Here is a 21,052-nt window from a genome sequence, read left to right on the forward strand (position 1 = left end):
CACAGTATCTGAACAGACTTTTCACCAAAGATGATATACAGATGGTCAGGCATATGAAAAGATGTTCAACATCAGTAATTATTATGGAAATGCAATTCAAAACTACAATGAGATATCACCTCACACCTGTCAGAATGGCTATAATTAAAAAGACAAGAAATAATATGTTGGAGAGGATGTGGAGAAAAGGGAGCCATAATACACTGCTGGTGGGAATGTAAATTGGTACAGCCACTATGGAAAACAGTATGGAGATTCCTCAAAAAATTAAGAATAGAACCACCATGGGCCATGGCAGTAAAAACAATGATAGGAAGCACCAAGGTTTTCTGGCATAAGGAGGGTGAATTTTTGAATACCATTTGTATTAATGTTCTCCTTTTTGAGATGGAGGCCATGGATCTAGAATACACTACATTCTTTCCCATTTTTTCAGTCCTGAGACTCAAGTGAAATTGGTTAAAGTATTTCTCAAGAAGGCATGGGAATGATTAGAGACATTAGGGAGCAGAAAAGATGCATCAGTAAGTTCCCTCTCCATGGATCTAGGTCTCACCCTTCTAGGTTTAGGGCTTTTTCTCTGGCATGGGGCAGTAAATTAACCTCTCTTAGACTCTTGTCCCTTATTTTTGGATTAGAAACATTGCTTTAATTTCTATTCCACCAAGTCTAGTCTTCTTTAGAGGCCAGCACAAGGTAACCAGGGTTGCTGCCTCCAATTTTACTGGTGAGGGGAAGTGTCAAGTGAATGAAGAAATGTTGAATGGGAGAAGGATGATTCTGATCAAGTACAAACTTCTCCCTTTTCCTTTTTCTTTCCCCAGCAGTCATTATTGTGTAGAGGGAGTAGCCTTCGTGTTTTAGAAGCTTTGGTACTCTTTACTTTATTCAGTATATAAAGACTCTGATGAGAGAAAGTTCTCTTCATTCAGTCATAATAATGGTAAAGCAAATTCTGTGGCTCAAGGTTGAGCTCTTCTCAGACCTTCCCAGCACATACTCTACTCTTGTGATAGGAGATATCGTGGGAAGAGTTGATTTGTTTTCTGTGTAACTTTTTCCTCTAGTGTCCACAGATTCCCTTAGAGAAGGGCCCCTGGAAATGGTTCTAGTGTGACAGAATTCATTCTCTTGGTATTAACAGCCCAGCTAGTTCTTTAACTCCTCTTGTTCTTCTGGTTTCTAGTAAAATATATGGTCACTTTGTTGGGAAAATTGGGCATGATAATTTTAATTGGGCTGAATTCAAACTTACACACACCAATGTATTTTTCCACTTTAATTTGTTCTTCATTGTTTCATTTATCCTTTTGTTTTTACACCCCAAATCTTGTTTAACTTCATATTCAAGAAGAAAATTATTTCTTGCATGGGGTCCATGATCCACTGCTACTTTGTGGGTTGTTTTGGTATTTCTGAATGCTATGTGCTGGCATCAATGACCTATTAGGGCTATGTGGCCATCTGTAGCCCACTTTTGTATAATGTTGTCTTGTCCCCTAAAGTGTGTCCTAGACTTATGCTTGGTTCACACTTGATGGCATTTTCTGGTGCCGTGGCCCACACAGGATGCATGATGAGATTGACCTTCTGTGATGCAAACATCGTCACCCATTGTTTGTGTGACATCTTCCCTGTACTCCTGCATGAGTGCCTACATTGAGCTAGTTGTTTTTATTGTGGTCGGCGTCAAAATCTTGGTGCTCATTCTCACCATCTTTGTCTCTTGTGGTTTCATCCTCTCCAGCAACCTCCACATCAGCTTCATGGAGAGCAGGTCCAAAGCTTTTGACAACTGCAGTTCCCACATAATTGCTATTTCTCTCTTCTTTGGATCAAGTGTATTTCTGTATCTCAAACCATCTTCTTCTGTGTCTTTGGATGAGGGAAAAACCTCTTCTTTCTTTTATACCAATACAGTTCCCTTGATGTATCCCTTAATTTATAGCTTGAGGAATAAAGACATTAAACTTGCTTTGAGAAAAATCCTGAGGAGGAGAAATTTTGGTCAAAACTATGTCTGTTTGTGCATGTAGTTATAGGGCAGAGAGATACTGTATATTTAATTAAAGTAATTTTAGTGGCATCTTTCTTTCATGGTTTTTCCTTAATGTTGTAAAGGAAACTTAAGTCTTCTCTCATAATTTATTTCCAGTGCTTATAGAATAGGTCTTCTTTTTTCTTCACCATTTCCACAATATCATCTCCATCTTTTTTTTCCTGTTTAGTAATAATACTAAATAAGAAACATATTATATCTGTTTTTTTAATTGTCATAAAACTTCATTTTTCCTGTAGGAAAAGGTGAATGGTCTTTAAAAAACCGAATTAGGTCACACTAGAGTGACATTGTGTCATTGGGGGTGTGCTTCTCTGCTACTTGCTATTAGAAGCGTGAATCAGGTACTCTGTTTCTACTCCCTTCTTTCCATCCTCCAACTGGCAAGAATTTGTCTTCTTTGAATGCCAGAGATTGAAGATTCTGTAAAGACTCTCAAGTATAATCCATTTTGTATCTGTAAATATTATACATCAACTTTCTTTTGGCAAAACATTTTCTTTTTTATCTTTGTACAGTCAAAGCAGCACATGACTAATTGCCAAAATGTATTTATTATATGGATGGGAAACTGAAATACAGAGTGGATAACGTTTGACTGAAAGTCACACAGATTCATGAAGAAAAAGTCTACACTCTTACTCTTCCGTTTCATGTAAACTACTCTAGTACAATTTGTGTCACTTTGTTCTTTTATTTTTGTTTCAGTAACCATGAAATATTAGAAAACATTGCTAATTTGAAAATTGACTGTGCTTTGTTCCAGGATGATACATGAATTTCTCTCAGGGAGGGTATCACATTTTTTGTTTATTGTTTAGGAAAACAGTTTGATGGTTCTTTTTGTTGGGAAAGAGGAGGCTTTTGGGGCAGCATATTGGAGAGATGATTGGCTCAAGGATGAAGTTTACTTTTTCTGAAAGTTACAAACTTGAATTTGGAATATTTGTAAATGTTCATTATTCGGAAAACAAGGCATGGGAGAGAAAAGAGCCCAGAAACATGTCACTCGTCAGGATTCAACAGACCCATGGCCAAGAAATAAAAGGTTTTTGTGTAGAGAGTGGTCATTAGAGTTAGCAAATGCATTTGAATCAGAATTTGTATCCTTTTCTGTAGAGTATTGTGAACATATCCCACTGTCCGTAAAGCTTTGAAAAAACTCTAATTTACAATGTCAGTACATTGGTAGTGTTTGGGGGAATGAAGGTGAAAAACCTATGGCCACATTTGGGGAACCTGGTAGAGAGGGGGCACCAGCTACAGGAGATAAAATAGTGTGGGACAATTTAAACCAAAGGTAGAAAGAAGGAATTTAGAAAGTAAAATAAATGATAATGAAAGCCTTTGCCTATGACTCTTTCCTTTCTGGAAGACCCAGAAATGTTATGGGGATCACAGGATTTCTCTAGATTATGAAAGCATAAATTCTTTGATATTAAAAAGAGAAGTTAAACAAAAGGGCTGGAGGACCTGGGAATAACTAAATCACTCCTGTTTTTGTTGGCTTCCACATGCTACTCCTATGTGGATTTTTATGTACAAAAACGTCAAATTACAGCTAGTAGAGCATTAACTAAAAAAAAAAAAAAATTTGGTGAGTAAACCTAATTGTGACAATGTCTTTTCTGCAAAGAATGTTGCAATATTATAATTTTTTGGGAAAAAAGTTACTCTAAAAATCTCAATTTGATGTATCAAGTGACAATTACGTATTTTCTAAGAAACGTTTAATAGTATTAACTATTTACCATTTTCCTAATCTCCACTCAATATTTAGGTATTTTAAAATTTAGCATAGCTAGTTTGTTGCATTGTTTGTTTTTTAGGTGTTTGACATTCCTTAATCTATGTCTTATGGTTTTCATTGACCACTCATACTCCATCTACTGACCTTAATGTTAACATGCTTCATTTTAACTTTACAAGTTCTATTTATAGAAAATAATTGATCTTGCTTGGAGTATGTTTTACTTTTTTTTTCTTTTATTTACTCTTCCTTTGAAAAACCTGTTTTCCTCATGGGAATAAGAATGTATATAAACAAGTAAATAACATCTATGCTATTTGGAAATCTTTGTATACCTTGCAGAGGTGCATCCACTCTATGTATTTTTTCTTTTTGTGTGTGAGGAAGATTGGCCCTGAGCGAAGAACTCTTACCAATCTTCCTCTGTTTTATGTAGAATGCCATCACAGGATGGCGTGGTTCTAGGAGCGTGCCAGAGACTTGCAAATCCTGGACCACCAAAGCAGAGCATGCAAACTTCACCACTATGCCACTAGCCAGCCCTGACTCTGTTATGTACTTTATCATGATTTGAGGTGGCCCAGAGCGTGGCTTGAATCTGACCACTAGCCTTTTATTTCACGAGCCTCAAAATCAAATGGAATCTCTATCATTTATAGAAAAATATACTTTCTTTAAAATTAATTTCCGTCTTCAAATAATTAGAAAAAGGTAATAAAAATAGTTGAAATATAGCCTGTAATGATTAAGGGTGGTAACATCTTGAAAGAGGCAACCCAGCTGTTAGTTAAGCAACTTAAGGACTTTTTAGTTAGCAATAAGCTCTCTGTGTCCATCTACTTGGACTTTTTTCAAAGGGTAAAGAATCAAGTCAAGATATTTTACATGCACAGCAGACTTATCCTTAGTAGTTTTTGTTCTTTTGTATTATGGGAATTGCACTGACAAGTTATGAGGCAAATTATGATTTTATTATAATTGTTCACAGCTGAGAGTCAAACAGGTAAGGCATTGATTTTGCCTGTGCCTGTGTACCAGGACAGAGCTATTTCTAAGTCAGCATGAAAGCTTCAAGTTTCCAGGCTAACAGAAAATGGTCCTCCTAGTTAAGGCTCAGAAAGAAAGTTCCCTGAGTACATCCTGTTTTTGTTTATTATAAACTTTCTCTGAGGGAGCTGCTATTGTTGCTCAGGATCAGGTTTGTAATCAGCATGATCAGAGTGCATTGTGGTTAAGTGCTGATGAAAACTATGAGTAAAAGGGTCTTGAGTTCCTCTTTAATCTCTCTTTAATTCCTGAAGCCCAACTTAATTGAAGCCTACTCTCTACTCCTAGTTACACTGCTTCCCTACACAAACACACATGAACACACATACACACACACACAGAGTATCTTCAAGTCTTGTATTTTATGAGATCCTTTCCTGATATCGATTGCATGGTATTCAACGCACCTTTAGTCTTTGCAAGCACAATCAGGTAGATAATTCCTGGTTGAAGCTCCAGAGAGGCAGGGCTAGGCATAAAGTACCTGCTGAATCTGGCCAGAGAATGTGGTTATTGCTTCACTCATTCGTTTATGTTAAAAAAAAAAAAAACATTTTACCTGCTATGTTCCTGGCAATGTGTGGCAAAGTAATATATATGATAAACAAATATGGCAATACAAGAGACTAATATAATGGTAGATTTTCAAATGCAACATAATAGAGTTACATGAATAGAATCTATCTTACACGTGGATAGATTCTAAAATTGGTCTTATGTCGTCACATTACACCTGAAAATTCATTATGTCAGCAAATGTCCATATTGGGGACAGACACAGTACTTTTCCCTAAGCCTGCCACAGTTGGTGTTTCTCTTGAGCACTGGAACATTTCACTGTAAATTCATCTGAGCACTAGATGAATTAGCTGCTTTACATTCAGAGTTTGTTTTACAAATATGCACCTATAGACAGTAGAGTCTCACTCTATGTAGGAAGATGTAAGTTCTAAGACAGAGATTCCCCTCTTCTCAGTGAGTGGGATGGCTGGTGAAATCACCTGGGGTGTTTAAAGTATCTCTCTGGCATAAAGTTGGAAAAACCCATTTGAAAAATAGAGATAAGTTCAGGATTTTATGTTTGCTCTTAAGGAGGAGTGTTGTGTTGCAGTTTTCTCTGCACTGTCACTTCTGTCCCTTTATGTGTTTTTTCAGAAAAGAATTATAAGGTACATGGGGAAGGGGATTCTGTTCCCTTCTCATAGATGATGAAACTAATGTTCAGAGATGTTCATGGCTTGTTCAAAATCACAATTTATAAAGTATAGAACTGAGATAGAACTTGAGTGTTTTGATTCTAAACCTGCTAGGGTTTAAAAAAAATTATTATTATGCAAAATTTACCATGTTGGGCCCTGAACATCACCCCAGTGGAGTTAGAGTGCTGACTTTTGTACCACCTCATTACTGACTCATGGGGTAAAAGTTCAACTGTCACTTCAGATCTTTGACTCCTCCTTATCCAAACTGAAATGCTGATTGACAAGGCTTCTTTGCTGCTAGGTGAGGGGTTAAAGTGTAGTTCCGTGGTGAGCCTATTGTCAGCCACAGGGAGTGAGAATAAGTATAAGACTAGCATTGTTTACACAAGCTTGTTCCACTTCATTACTATTGAGTGGAATGGAAGCTCACTTCCCCACTTGGCCCTGCTGACTGTGGAGTGCCACTTAGCATCACTTTGTTCAACTTTATTGCTGCAGAGTAGGGGAGGAAGTTCAAATCGTTGCTCCACCTCATTTATGCCATGCTGGTGGGGGCATCAGATTGCTACTCCCTATAGCCAGACAAAAGGTAGAAATTCCGTCCTCACTTGACCCTGCTAACATTATCCCTGCAAGAGTACTAAAGGACCTCCTGCTGTCAGCAAGCAGAAGGTTTAAATTTAGCTCTCTAAATGGCCATGATGACATCAGTGAGGGGGCAGATTTTCCTTCAGTTTTTGGCTACTGTAGGATGTCTAATAAAGAAAATGCTTCCTATTCTGGAAGGCTACCGTCTTTCTATTCTTTTGGTTAGAGAAAAGTTTTCTTTTTAGGTATTTGTCTTTGGTGGTTTGGGGTTGCGGGCTTCCTCAGCATAACATCTGGCATACACAGGAGGCAAAAAAGCCCAGGAAACTCACCACCTGTAGTCCTCAGTTCCTGAGATTACTTGGCAATCTACCTTCTTTTTACCTTTACAAGTCTTCCTAAGTTTGTTTGTTATGTTATATCCAGGATTATTTAGTTTTAAGAAGGAGTAGGAAGGCATAGAATAATCCATTTTGGCTGGAATCAGATATAAGTCTACTGAAAGTTTAAAAAAATTCTCATTGAATTCCTTAAGCCTGAAATCTGAGGGATCACTCCTGCATCAGCATACTTAAGTAGTCAGCCAATCATTGGACAGGAATTGAGCTCAAACACGTTAAATCAGTAATGCTTCTGAATGCTGCTGAGGTATTTGTGGAAAGTAGGGGAGTGAATTAAAAGCTCAAGCCATGTTCAAATATGCCCCTTGTTTTTGTTTTGTGCTGTGCCCTTTGAATCTCCTATGTGCATGCATTCAGCCTCAGGGGCTGCCAGAAGAGCATGAGTAATTTGTGTTCTCGCCAGTCTGTGCTGCGCATTCCTGTAGACTCAGGCTAGAATGTGCTTGCTCTCAGCATGACGACGACCTCAGGATAGTAGAATCATTGACCCTCTTTGCTTTCCTGACACTGAATGTGTAATATTTCAACAAGCAGGATACATGATGTGGGTGTTGCCTACTGCTCAGAATGGAGTGGGCCTCCTTTTTCCGTGGCAGCACAGCTGCTAGTCTTCATGGTCTGCTCCACCCTTGTAGAACCTCTGCATCTACCAAGATTGGTAGGGTGAATGTTGATGGGAGAGGTCGCATGAAAAAATGTCACAGATTCCCATTCTTCTGATGCAAAGTTCAACACTTCTTAAAGTATCAGCAGTTCTCAGATTGTTGTGTGCCTTTCGTTGATTTCCAGAGTGCTAAAACCATTGTTTTTGCCAATTTTGTTCATGTTTACAGTTGCTATGGAGGAAAAGATTTGATCACTTCTCACTCAGCCAAAGATGGAAATTCCACTGGACAATGTCCTTTTCATTAGGTTTACCCATGTTTTTAAAAAAATATAAACTGTTTGCAACTTATTTCTAATAATTTTCTGTGGCAGAAATCCAAAGTTATAATAAATTAATTGATGTTACATGAAATAGGACTTATTAGTGGGACACCAATGATTGCTTGCCAAAAGGAAGCTAAGATTTTTCTCTTTTGAGAGGTGAGGTACAAAGATAATTACAACAAATCCAATGATTAATTGAACTAAAACACTTTAAAACCTTTTTTTGTGGGGCTGGCCCCGTGGCCGAGTGGTTAAGTTCACGCGCTCCGCTGCAGGCGGCCCAGTGTTTCGTTGGTTCGAATCCTGGGCGCGGACATGGCACTCATCAAACCACGCTGAGGCAGCGTCCCACATGCCACAACTAGAAGGACCCACAACAAAGAATATACAACTATGTACTGGGGGGCTTTGGGGAGAAAAAGGAAAAATAAAATCTTTAAAAAAAAAAAACCTTTTTTGTTTGTTTGTTTTCATATTTCTAACTTAGAATTTAACCCATTTTACAGATATGTGTTTTCTCATTAGTCAATGCTTTGGCTTATATACATGGGAGAAAATATCACATCAGGGTTTCTACAGAGAAGCAACAGAAAGTGACTCTAGATTTGTTTAAATACAAATGGAGTTAATAGAAAGAATATTGAGGATTCCCAACTGTCCCATTATGTTTGCAACATTACTCCAGATTTAAATCTCAGGTAGGCATATGAGATTGGCTGAGTTTAGGTCAATGTGCATTCCTCTGTTTGTCAAGGAAGGTAGGGATAGAGGTATTCTCCCTTATGGCTTTTTTAGTGGGAGGCTGGGTTCTCTTCTATTAATAGTTTTTAAGCTTTTTCTATACCTGTTTAGACATTTTGTTTTATTACTTTACTTTTTTAGATTGATTCATGTATTAAACCAACCTTGCATTCCCAAGATTAAATCTTACTTTTCTTGATGCATTTTTGTTTTTATATACTGTTTGATGCAATTTGCTAAAATTAAAAAAAACAAAACTTCTCATCTATGTTTATGAAAGCGATTGGTCTTCAGTTTTCTTTCCTTGTAACTACTTTATCTGGTTTTGGTATCAGGGTAATTCTGTCTTATAGACTGAATTGTAAAATTTAATTCTTTTTTGACTTTTGAGAGGTTGTGTAGAATTGGTATTATTTATCTCATAAATGGTTGGTAGATTTTAACATCAAAGCTATTTGGGCCCAGAATTTTCTTTGTGGGAAACTTTTTGAAAGAGTATTCAATTTCTTTAATAGATATAAGGTCATTCTATTTACCTACTTCTTCTTAAGTGAATTTTGGCAGTTTATGTCTTTAAACGAATTTATCTTTCATTGATTGTCAAAATTATTAGTATAAACTTGCTCATAATATTCAACAGCTTTCTTTTTTTTTTTTTTTTAAGGATTTTATTATTCCATTATCTCTCCAAAGCCCCCCAATACATAGTAGTTGTATGTTTTAGCTGTGGGTACTTCTAGTTGTGGCACGTAGGATGCCTCCCCAGCATGCCCTGATGAGCAGTGCCATGTCTGCGCCCAGGATCCGAACCAGTGAAATCTTGGGCTGCTGAAGCAGAGCACATGAAATTAACCACTTAGCCACAGGACCGGCCCCACCAGCTTCCTTTTCAACGTCTGTAGGGTCTACAGCGATGTTCTCATACTTCTGATACTGGTAATTTGCATCTTTTCTCTTTTTGGCCTAATCCGTCTGTCTAGAGAATTAGCGCTTTTACTATCTCAAAAGCATAGCTTCTAGATTAACTGATTTTATATATTGTTCTTCTGTTTCCTATCTTATTGATTTTTTTGCTGTTATCTTTATTTCACTTTTCTGCTTAATTTGTTTTTAATTTGATGCTCTTTTTGCAGTTTCATAAAATGAAAGTTTGCCTTTGGTTTAAAACCTCTCTCTTCTTTTCCAATGCACGCACTTAGGTGTCATAACTTGATTTGTAAGAATTACAACTACATTACATGTGTTTTGCTACATTGTGTTTATATTTCCTTTCACTTCAAAATGTTTTCTGATTTCCCTTTTTATTTCATCTTCTTTTTTTCAGAGCTTTACTATTTTTTTTTCTGGTTATAACTTTCTTGATATCATCTACATACCATACAATTCACATTCTTGAGAGTAAAATTCAATGGTTTTTACTTTATTCACAGAGTTATACAACAATAACCACAATCAATTTTGGAAGATTTTTTTCTTTCCCCAAAGACTGTGATACCCTTTAGCTGTCATATCTCTCCTATCTCACTCTCAGCCTTATGCAACCACCAATATACTTCATGTCTCCATAGATTTAAATATTCTGGATATTTCATATAATGGAATAATATAATATGTGGTCTTTTATGATTGTCTTTTTTCACTTTACATAATATTTTCATGTTCATCCATTTTGTAACTTATAAAGGTATTTAATTCCTTTTTATTTGTTGAATAATATTCTATTGCATGGGAGATATACACTTGTTTGCCCTTTCATAAATTGATGGACATTTAACTTGGCTACTCTTGGCTATTATGAATAACGGTGCTATAAACATTCATATACAAATTTTTGTGTGGATATATGTTCATCTATTGGCTTCTGGAGAAGGTTTACTTCATGATATAAAGAGAGAGAGTTGTGAGGAGAGTTCTTTTGCCTTGTTCTCTTGCTATTTTCTTTGGCTATAGCTGTCTTTAGATGTGTCTTGGAGCACTGGCAGTCATTTTGTGACCATGACGTGAAGAGCTTGAGGACTAAGTCAACAGTCTGAGGACAGTGAAATGAAAGAGTCTGGGTCCTTGAGAGTATTCACTTTCTGACTCACCCCTAGGACAGTGTACATACTGGTTTATTATTCTGTGAGAAAAGTGCCTATTTTAAATTAATTTTTAACAGAATCCTATAACTTAAAGCAAGAAACTTTCTAATGGAGGGCATGAGTTAAATGCTACATTCCTGAGATATAAAATGGAAAGTATATTATTTTAATAGATGAATATTTTGAAGGATAGTCCTACAACTTTTCAGCAAACATTGCACAGAAAAGCTATCATTTGCAATGATAGAAAATAGAGTATGTGCAGATTTAAACTTGAATTTTAATATATTCTTTGGTTCACTTGGCTGGTGCTTTCTGTTCATTATGCTCTTGTGGTCTATGAAATGTAAACATTCTCCAACATTCTTTTGTTTATATTTGTTAAGAAGGGTAAGACTTTGCACAATACTCAATGTGCTCAAAACTCTTAAATCAATCGAAATAGTACCTTCCCAGTTTTAATCAAATTTAACTCTCACTTGATTTCTTCTTTAATTTTATCTGAAACTTCATCATAATTTGATACTTACACTTTGATTACAATGTTTCAATTGTTCCATGGATAATTGAGAAACACTGAAAGTTCTTAAACTAGGAAAGGACAGATCTGTGCTTTCAGAACTTATTCCGGCAAGCAGTGCATATGGCCAATTAAGAAGGAGTATGTGGGAAAAAGCTGGAATAATAGTTGGAACCACTGCAAATCAGCAGTACAGTTCAATTAAATCCTTCTAAGTACCTGAATGTACGTGGTGGCTGAGGGAAATGGATGGAACTCAGTGTGGTTGTAGACTCTTATACTTAGCATGAAAGAAATGTGGAAAACATTCTGAAGGTTTTCACCAGAAGACAATATAACTTACAGAATTATTTATGGAGTGCCTACTCTGTACTCTGCACTATACATTGCACCGTGAGAATGGTACTAAGAAAGACAGAGGAGATGTTTGTCCTTATAGAACTTATAGTTTATGGGGAAAAACAAAATTAAATGAAAAAAATGTTGTGTTACTATGGAGGATCTATTGGAAGTTTTGAGAGCATGAATAATGACAGCTGTGATTGACTGACTATTTACCACATGCGAGGTAACGGTCTCACTATTTGACATGCATTTTTTCATTTAATCTTCAAAACAACCCAGTGAAATAAGTGCTATTATTAACATCATTATTTTAGAAATTATGAACTTCCATAGAGAGTTTAAATAACATGTCCAAGTTAGTAAATGTAGGAGTAGGAGTCAACGCATGCCCTCTAACTACATAGCCCCCATTCTTTTCTAGAATGAGAAGTAATTAATTCTCTCAGTTAAGGAACTATTACATTTAAGGACCCAGCAGGATCGTCAGGTAGAAATTTCTAGCAGATATTTAGAAGTGAAAACTTTATGAGGGAAAAAGTCATTAATTCTTTTTTTTGAGATAACCCAGGAGAGACAACAACTAAATCGAGTTACTGCAATTTTTGAAAAATTTCAGGTAAAAAAATGAAAAAGACTGTAGGCAGACTCTGGAAATTTTCCATTTAGAATATGGAAAGAAACAGAGAAAGAAGATATATAATAGGTTTTGCTTGAGAGATGAAGATGATAGGAAGATGGGTGTTTATTTTTGCCTCTGCCTTAGGGGATATACAAACCCTAGAGTGAAGTGTAAACTAGATTAAAACATTAAGCCCCTAAGGAACTAAAGAGAGATCATGATCCAGAGTGTAAATATAATTCCCTTGTTTCTCTTTTACACATAGAATCTAATCCCTGGGGAAGACAATGAGCAAGCTTCTGCCCTGTTTATAATCAAGCGTTCTATATTATTAAAACTTAAATTCCATCTTTTTTGTCTTATCAAGTGGCAAATATGATAATAATAAAGACTGTTTATTTTTCTCTACTCCTTGAGAGGGCTCAAAGTCAGAATCAGAAATTATGATTTGTAGTTTAGAAAGATTTCCAGGGCATATATGAAATAAATCTCTGCTGCATTCTTTTGGAAGCAGAAGAAGCAAAGCCCTGGAACCTGAAATTGCCTCTCCAGGACCATGTGGGTACACACCAAGGGTAAGAGAGCACTAATGTTTTCTGGCCTAAGGAGAGTGAGTTTCTGAATTTTATTTATGTTAATGTCCTTCTTGTTTTGAGATGGAAGTCCAGGGATGTAAGATCTGCTATTTTCTTTCTCATTTTAAGCAGTCCTGAGATTCAAGTGAAACTGCTGGGAGAATGTGTTCAATGGAGATCAGAGAATATTCAGAGCTTAGGAGGCTCAGAAAGTGCAGTGTCTCAGTCAGTAAGTTCTCTCCCCATGAACAGACTCACCCTTCTAGATTTATGACTTTTACTCTGTGACATGGGGTAGTAACTTAAATTCTCTTAGACTTTGGTCCCTTAGTTTTGGTTAGAAACAGCTTCTTGGTCCCACTCCACCAAGTCTAATCTGCATTAGAGGCCAGCACCAGGTTGCTAGGGTCTCTGCCTACAACTTTACTGGTGAGGGGAAGGCTTAAGTGAGTGAAGAAATTGTAAGATGAGAGAAGGATGATTATGTCCTGGTCCATCCTTCTCTCTTATCCCTTGGTTTTCCAGCAGTTACATTTTCAGACGGCAACGATAGCCTTCCCCCAATAAGATAATTTTGTCTTGACCTTTGCCATATTTAGCCTATTAAGACTCTAGTAAGGGAAAGTCCATGTCACTCAGTATCATGATGGTAACAACATATTCTATGGGTCCAAGTTGGGCTAGTCTGAGGCATACCCAGTGTATACACCCTTGTAGGACAAGATATTGTGTGAAGAGCTGAATTCTTCTTTAATGTAATCTTTTTCTCCTGTGTCCACAGATTCCCTTGGAGAAGAATGGCTCCTGGAAATGGTTCCATGGTGACTGAATTCATTCTGGTGGGATTAACAGACCGATCAGATCTCCAGATTCCCTTGTTCTTCCTGTTTCTAGCAGTGTATAAGGTCACTGTGTGGGGAAATTTGGGCTTCATAACTCTAATTGTGCTGAATTCACACCTGCACGCTCCCATGTATTTTTTTCCTCTTTAACTTGTCCTTCATAGACCTCTGTTATTCTTCAGTATTTACACCAAAAATGCTGATACATTTCTTATCAAAGAAGAATGTTATTTCTTACATGGGGTGCATGACTCAGCTCTACTTTTTCTGTTTTTTTGGCATTTCTGAAGGCTATATGCTGACATCAATGGCCTATGATCGCTATGTGGCCATCTGTAAACCACTTCTCTATAACATTGCCATGTCCCATAAAGTGTGTTCCAGCCTCATGCTTGGTTCATACTTGATGGCATTTTCTGGTGCTATGGCCCACACAGGATGCATGCTGAGAGTGACTTTCTGTGATGCAAACATCATCAACCACTATTTGTGTGACATACTTCCTGTATTCCAGCTCTCCTGCACGAGCACCTATGTCAATGAGCTGGTTGTTTTCATTGTGGTGGGCATCAACATCATTGTGCCCAGTCTCACTATCTTTGTCTCTTATGGTTTCATCCTCTCCAGCATCCTCCACATCAGTTCCACAGAAGGCAGGTCCAAAGCTTTCAGCACCTGCATTTCCCACATTATTGCTATTTCTCTATTCTTTGGATCAGGTGCAATTATGTACCTCAAACCATCTTCTGCTGGGTCTATGGATGAGGGAAAAATCTCTTCTGTCTTTTATACCAATGTGATTCCAATGATGAACCCTTTAATCTACAGTTTGAGGAACAAAGATGTTAAACTTGCTCTGAGAAAAACCTTGAGCAGGAGAAAGTTTTCATTAGAATCATTGTCTCTGTGCAGGTAGACATAGTACAGGGAGATTCCATGTGTTTATTTACAAATTTTTTAGTAGCAGCCTTCTTAGCCTATTTTTTTTTCTCACAATGGTATAGGAAATTTGATGCTTCTCTCAATCATTTTCTGCTTTCTTTAGAGTAGTCTGCTTCCTTTCCTCACAATTTCTTCTCCTTTTTCTCATTTTTCTATTTAAAGGTAGCATGAAGGAAGAAATTTATCTGTTTTCTTTCTATTTTCATTATCCACATTCTTTATTTCCCCTAGAAAAAGATGAATCATTCTGCTAATGATCAATAAAGTAACACTAGTGTGACGTCTTTCATTGGGCAATATCATAATTGCTACTTGGAACTTGCCTTTGGAAGCATGAATCAGATAATCTGTACCTACTCTTTTTTTTCCATCCTATAGTGGACAGGAATATGACCCCTTCAAATGCCAGGGTTTCACAATTATAGCAGATTCCATAATGACCTTCAAATATATCCCACTTTGCAGAGGTAAACACTATGCATTAAACTTCTTTCATTTTACTTGAGAGATTTTATAGTTACCTTTCTACATTCAGAGTAGTACATAATGATTGTCAATATATATTTGTTACATGGATAGAATAATGACACTCAGACAGGTTAATGATTTACTTAAAATCACAAAGCTTGTTTATGAAAAAATCTAAAATAGAATATTAGACTCCGGATTTCAAGTCTACTACTCTTCTTTTTTTTTTTTTTAATTTTCATTGAGGAAGATTGGCCCTGAGCTAACATCTGTGCCAATATTCCTCTAATTTTTCTATATGGGTTTCCTCAACCGCATGGCTTGATGAGTGGTGTGTAGGTCCATGCTCAGGATGTGAACCCCTGAACCCCAGGCCACCAAAGCAGAGCTTGTGACCTTAACTGCTATGCAATTGGGCTGGCCCCATCAAGTTTATTGCTCTTTAGAATATACTTCCTTTCTACGTAATTTTATTTTTATTTTAGTAAACAGGAAATATGAGAAAACATTTCTATTCTGAAAGAACTTTTTCCACACACACACAAAAGAACCTGAAATGTTTTCAGGGTCTTATAATTCAGAGAATGAGAAATGGGAGGAATAATTTCCCAGGGACAAGTTATTAGTTCATGACCCATGGAGACATGTGGCCAATAAAGAAAAGTTCCCTCAGTAGGGGATAAGCAATGAGATTTAAAAAAACACATTTCATTCTGAATTTTTATCCTGTTCTATAGAGTACTGTAACTATCTTTCTGTCTATAAAGTACTGTACTTATCCTCTACTGTTCTTAAAACTTTCATTAAATCTTATAATACATAATGACCACATATTAATAGTGGTTTGAGAATGAAGACCGTTGGTTATGGTCACATTTGTGTGGAAACAGAGATGGGACAATATCTTAAGGAGGTTATATAGTGAGTGGAAGAATGAATAGAAAATAAATTAATGGAAAAAGAAAGCCCTTTCCATGTCTCTCTTCTCCTTTCTGAAAAAAATCCTACCAATATTATAGAAGTCAACCTTCCAGATAGGATGAAAGCTTAAGTTATTTGATATTAAAAAGTTTTACAGCATTGGTGGACCTGGGAACAACTAAATTATTCCTGTTTTTCATGGCTTCCATATGCTACTCCCATATGTATTTTAAAGTACAAAAGCCTCAAATTGGTGCTGGGAGAGCAATGACAATTTGAAAGAAATAGTTGGTGAATAAATTAAATTTAGACAATTTCTTTTCTAGAATTTGATGTTGGATTATTTTTCTTTTGAGAAAACAAGTAAAAAGATAACCACAAAAAGATCCTCAATATGATGTATCATGATAATTTAAACATGATCTAACATAACTGTAATAACATTTACTATTTTACTGTTTTTCTAATCTCCACTCAATATTTAGGTATTTTTCAATTTAGCATAGTTGGATTGTTGGCTTTTGTTCATTTTTTTGTTTTAGATGTTCAGCATTGCTTAAATCTTTGACTTATGGTTTTAAATGACCGCTCACACCTTAGCCCTTGACTCCAATACTAATATTTGAATGTACTATGTGTGACAATGGCTCTTAGAAGTCGTGCTGCAGTTTTCTCTGCACTGTCACATCTGTCCCTCTATGTGTTCCTCAGGGAGGAACTTTGAGATAAATGGAGAAGGGGATCCTGGTTCCCATTTCATAAATGAAACTAACACATAGAGATTTTCATGGCTTGTTCCAAATCACAATTTATAAGTGCTAGAGCTGAGATTAGGACTTGAGTGTTTAGATTCTAAAATATCAGGTTCTTAAAAATTATAGAAAATTTACCATACATTTAAAAATCAGTGAAACATGAACAATGGTTTCAATGAATAAAAATACCTCTGAACACAAACAAAAGCAAAATTTTCAAATAGGGCAAATGTTCCTAAAGGATATTTCATGTTTCATTGACAACCATTGCCTAATTTAGAATAGATGAATATATTACTGGATATATTCTTATTTCATACTTCTATATACAATGAATGGAAACACATAAGTTTAGTCTATAATGATCATTACTGTTAATAGGTGCTTACTAAGTGCCAGAGTCAGCAGTAAATTCTTACTCTCAAGATTGCATTGAATTTTCACATCAATGATATTGGTAGGCAGCAATATGATTAGCCCATTCTGGCAGATTGCTAGCTATTCACCTCTTCTTCCACAGCACACATTTCCCAGTCATTCTTGCAGAAAGATGTAACATGTGACTGAGATTTAGACATTATGAACATCATTCCATGGACATGGTGTGCCCTTTCTACATTCTCTTTGTGCTGGATGCAGATGACCATGAGACCCTACTTAGGTGTAAAGCTCTAAAGAAAAGCCAGAGAGGGAATGCAATAGAGTTAAGAGAGGGAATGGAAGAACAAATGGAACTAGCATCAAGTAGGGGCACTTAGAGTGCTGTGGATGCTGGCAGTAATCTATTTATAGATCTGCATGGTGATTATAAGCTTTTCATTTTATAATAGACATTTGAAGTGTATATTTATAGACTTTTACATATGTATTTATGCTGTTTCACAATAAATTAAAGTTACAGAACTTTGATTATACTTCTACTTAAACTGAGCATTAAACTAATCCCTAAGCAAAGACTGAGAATAACAATTCAAGTCTTTTGGAACAGCCTTCCTAGCAGATTGGCTCACACAGAAGCCAGCAGAGGTGGAGTAACATGTGCAAAGTAATCTAGACCTGTCCAGGGCAGAGAGAATCCCTTTACTGCACTCAGTGAAGAATTTCTTCCAGTGTCTGTGAGAGGAGGAAAAAGAATGTAAAATCCTACTTTATAGATTTGTGGTAGGTATAAAACATTATATTTAGTTTAGTGGTATAGTAGAGAGGGTATAGTTCTTATTCCATATAATTTTATTTTCTTAACCCTTTCTGCTTTCTTTATAGAGTCTTTCACTAAAGAGCTTCTGCAGGCATTATTTTTAATAGGTCCATGATGAGAAGAATTTGGAGATATAGAAATATTTAGACATAGAGAAAAGACTGTTCTTCAATCTCCAGAGTGTTATAAAACATAATGATTGAATCAGAGCCTGGTATCACAATTGTAATTGAAGTTTAGGGATGATTCAGCAGTAAGTAACTTTGTGTCAAGTTCCAGAATATTGGGTTAAAGCACTTTATATTTCACCTACGTCTCTGGATAAGCATTGTTCCTGGATAAGAAGACAGGCCTGAATCTGAATACGGAACTCAGGTTGTCTCTGTTTAGTAAAGCAGAGAGTGAATAAGTAGTTGGCCCTTGGTCTTTGCATGTTTGTACTCGTAACGCAATTGTCATGGTTATTAACTTTCCATAAACTGGATAGAACATGGAGCTTGCTTTTGATTCCAAGTAAATGATTTTTTTTTTTTTTAAGATTTTCTTTTTTTCATTTTTCTCCCAAAGCCCCCCCGGTACCTAGTTGTATATTCTTCATTGTGGGTCCTTCTACTTGTGGCATGTGGGACGCTGCCTCAGTGTGCTTTGATGAGCAGTGCCATGTCCTCACCCAGCATTCGAACCAATGAAACACTGGGCCACCTGCAACGGAACGCGTGAACTTAACCACTCAACCACGGGGCCAGCCCCCCAAGTAAATGATTTTGTTTATAAAAGTGATGGTAAAATATCATGATGACATAGTGCTGAAAATAAACATTTTGTTAGCTGTTTCTAGGAATTATAAAGATAAAAGAAACAAAAAACATTAAAAGTAGAAAGGAACTATTATATAAAATAAGGGCCAAAGAAAAAGTTCACTTATCACTAACAGCGGGAATAGGAAATGTGAAAAGATTAAGAATACTTTGACAGAATTCTGGCTTGAATCTTTGGATTGGAACTCTCCAACTAGTACAGTCTGCTGAGGCAGAATATATTCTGCTATTCTTAACTTGGACTTGCATTTCACAGGCAAGAACCTTCTGATACCCTCTCACTGAAAAAAAAGAAAAAAGGCTTTTAATTGTTCCCTGTTTCTTTTATATTTTAAACAATTTTATTGAGGTGTGATTGACATGTAAAAAGGTGTACATATTTAATATTATCAACTTGATGAGTTTGGAGATAAGTATTTACTTGTGAAAATATAATCACTATTAAGGCCAAAGACATAGACATTACCTCCAAAAATTTCCTTCCACCTTTTAATTAGTATTTTATTTTGTAATAAGAGCAATTAAATTTTACTCACTTGACAAATTTTAAGTATGCAATACAGTACTGTTAGCTATAGGCATTATGTTGTATTGTAGATCACCAAAACTTATTGTTGTATAACTGAAACATCGCACCTTTTGACCATCACCTCTCTGCTTTCTTCTCCCCAAAGCCCCGGCAATCGCCATCCTGCCTTTACATCGGTGAGTTTGACTATTTTAGATTCTTCATGTAAGTGAGTCATACAGTATTTGTCTTTCTGTGTGTGGCTTATTTCACTCAGTGTAATCTCCTCTAGTTCCATCCATATTGCTACAAATCACATAATTTCTTTTTTAAGGCTGAAAAATACTCCATTGTACGTATATACCACATTTTCTTTATCCATTTATCTGTCAATGGGCATTTAAGTTATTTCCATACCTTGGATATTGTGAATAATGTTTCAGTGAATATAATTGTGCAAATATCTCTTTGAGATACAGATTTCACTTCCTTGGATATATACCCAGAAGTGGTATTGCTGTTTCATTTTTAATTTTTTGAGAAATCTCAATACATTCTTGCATAATGGCTATATGAATTTTACACTCCCATGAACACTGTACAAGCATTCCCTGTCCTCCATATTCTCACCAACAGTTATTATCCTTTGTCATTTTGACTAGAACCATTCTAACAAGCATGGGGTGATATCCGATAGTGATTTTGATTTATATTTCCTTGATGATTAGTGATATTGAGTATTTTTTCATGAACCTGTTCACCATTTGTGTATCTTTTTGGGAAAATGTCTGTTTAGTTCCTCTGCCCAGTTTTTAATTCTGTTTGTTTTCTTGTTATTGAGTTGTATGAGTTCTTCATATATTTATGGTATTAACTCAGTATCAGATATACAGGTTGCAAATATTTTCTCTCATTTTGTAGGTTGCCTTTTCATTTTGTTGATTGTCTCTTTTGCTGTGCAGAAGCTTTTTAGTTTTATGTAGTCCCACTTGTTGATTTTGGCTTTTGTTGCTTGTTCTTTTGGTGTCATTTTCAAAAAATCATGGCTAAGACCAATGTCACAGAGTTTATTCTCTATCTTTTCTTCTAGGAGTTTTATAGTCTCAAGGTTTATGTTTAAATCTCTAATCCATTTTGAGTTGATTTTTGCATGTGGTGTAATATGAGGGTCCAATTTCATTCTTTTGTATGTCAATATCCAGTTTTCCCAGTACCATTTATTGAAGAGTCTATTATTTCCTCATTTTATATTCTTAATTACTTTATTGGCTAGTTGACCATATATGAATAGATTTATTTTTACGCTCTTTATTCTGTTCCACTGTGTCTGTTTTTAAGCCAGGATCATACTTCTTTTTTTTAAGATTTTTTTTTTATTTTTTCCTTTTTCTCCCCAAAGCCCCCTGGTACATAGTTGTATATTCTTCGTTGTGGGTCCTTCTAGTTGTGGCATGTGGGATGCCGCCTCAGTGTGGCCTGATGAGCAGTGCCATGTCCGCACCCAGGATTCGAACCAACGAAACACTGGGCCGCCTGCAGCGGAGAGCGCGAACCTAACCACTCGGCCACGGGGCCAGCCCCAAGGATCATACTTCTTTGATTGCTCTATCTTTGTAATATACTTTGAAATCAGGAAGTGTGGTTCCTCTAGCGTTGTTGTTCTATCCCAAGTCGCTTCAACAATTTTAGGTCTTTTGTGGTACAGTATGAATTCTAGGATTATTTTTCTGTGTCTGTGAAAA

The 21,052-nt window shown here is 36.2% G+C and overlaps 2 pseudogenes; both read left to right on the top strand.

Annotated features, from left to right (window-relative positions):
- The first annotated feature begins 291 nt into the window (after window positions 1-291).
- Window positions 292-2,036, top strand: LOC123278944 (olfactory receptor 8B8-like; annotated as a pseudogene).
- Window positions 2,037-13,655: 11,619 nt separating this feature from the next.
- Window positions 13,656-14,616, top strand: LOC106835984 (olfactory receptor 8B3-like; annotated as a pseudogene).
- The last annotated feature ends 6,436 nt before the right edge of the window (window positions 14,617-21,052 follow it).

The sequence above is a fragment of the Equus asinus genome, chromosome 20, assembly GCF_041296235.1.
Source record: "Equus asinus isolate D_3611 breed Donkey chromosome 20, EquAss-T2T_v2, whole genome shotgun sequence".
Lineage (NCBI taxonomy): Eukaryota > Metazoa > Chordata > Mammalia > Perissodactyla > Equidae > Equus > Equus asinus.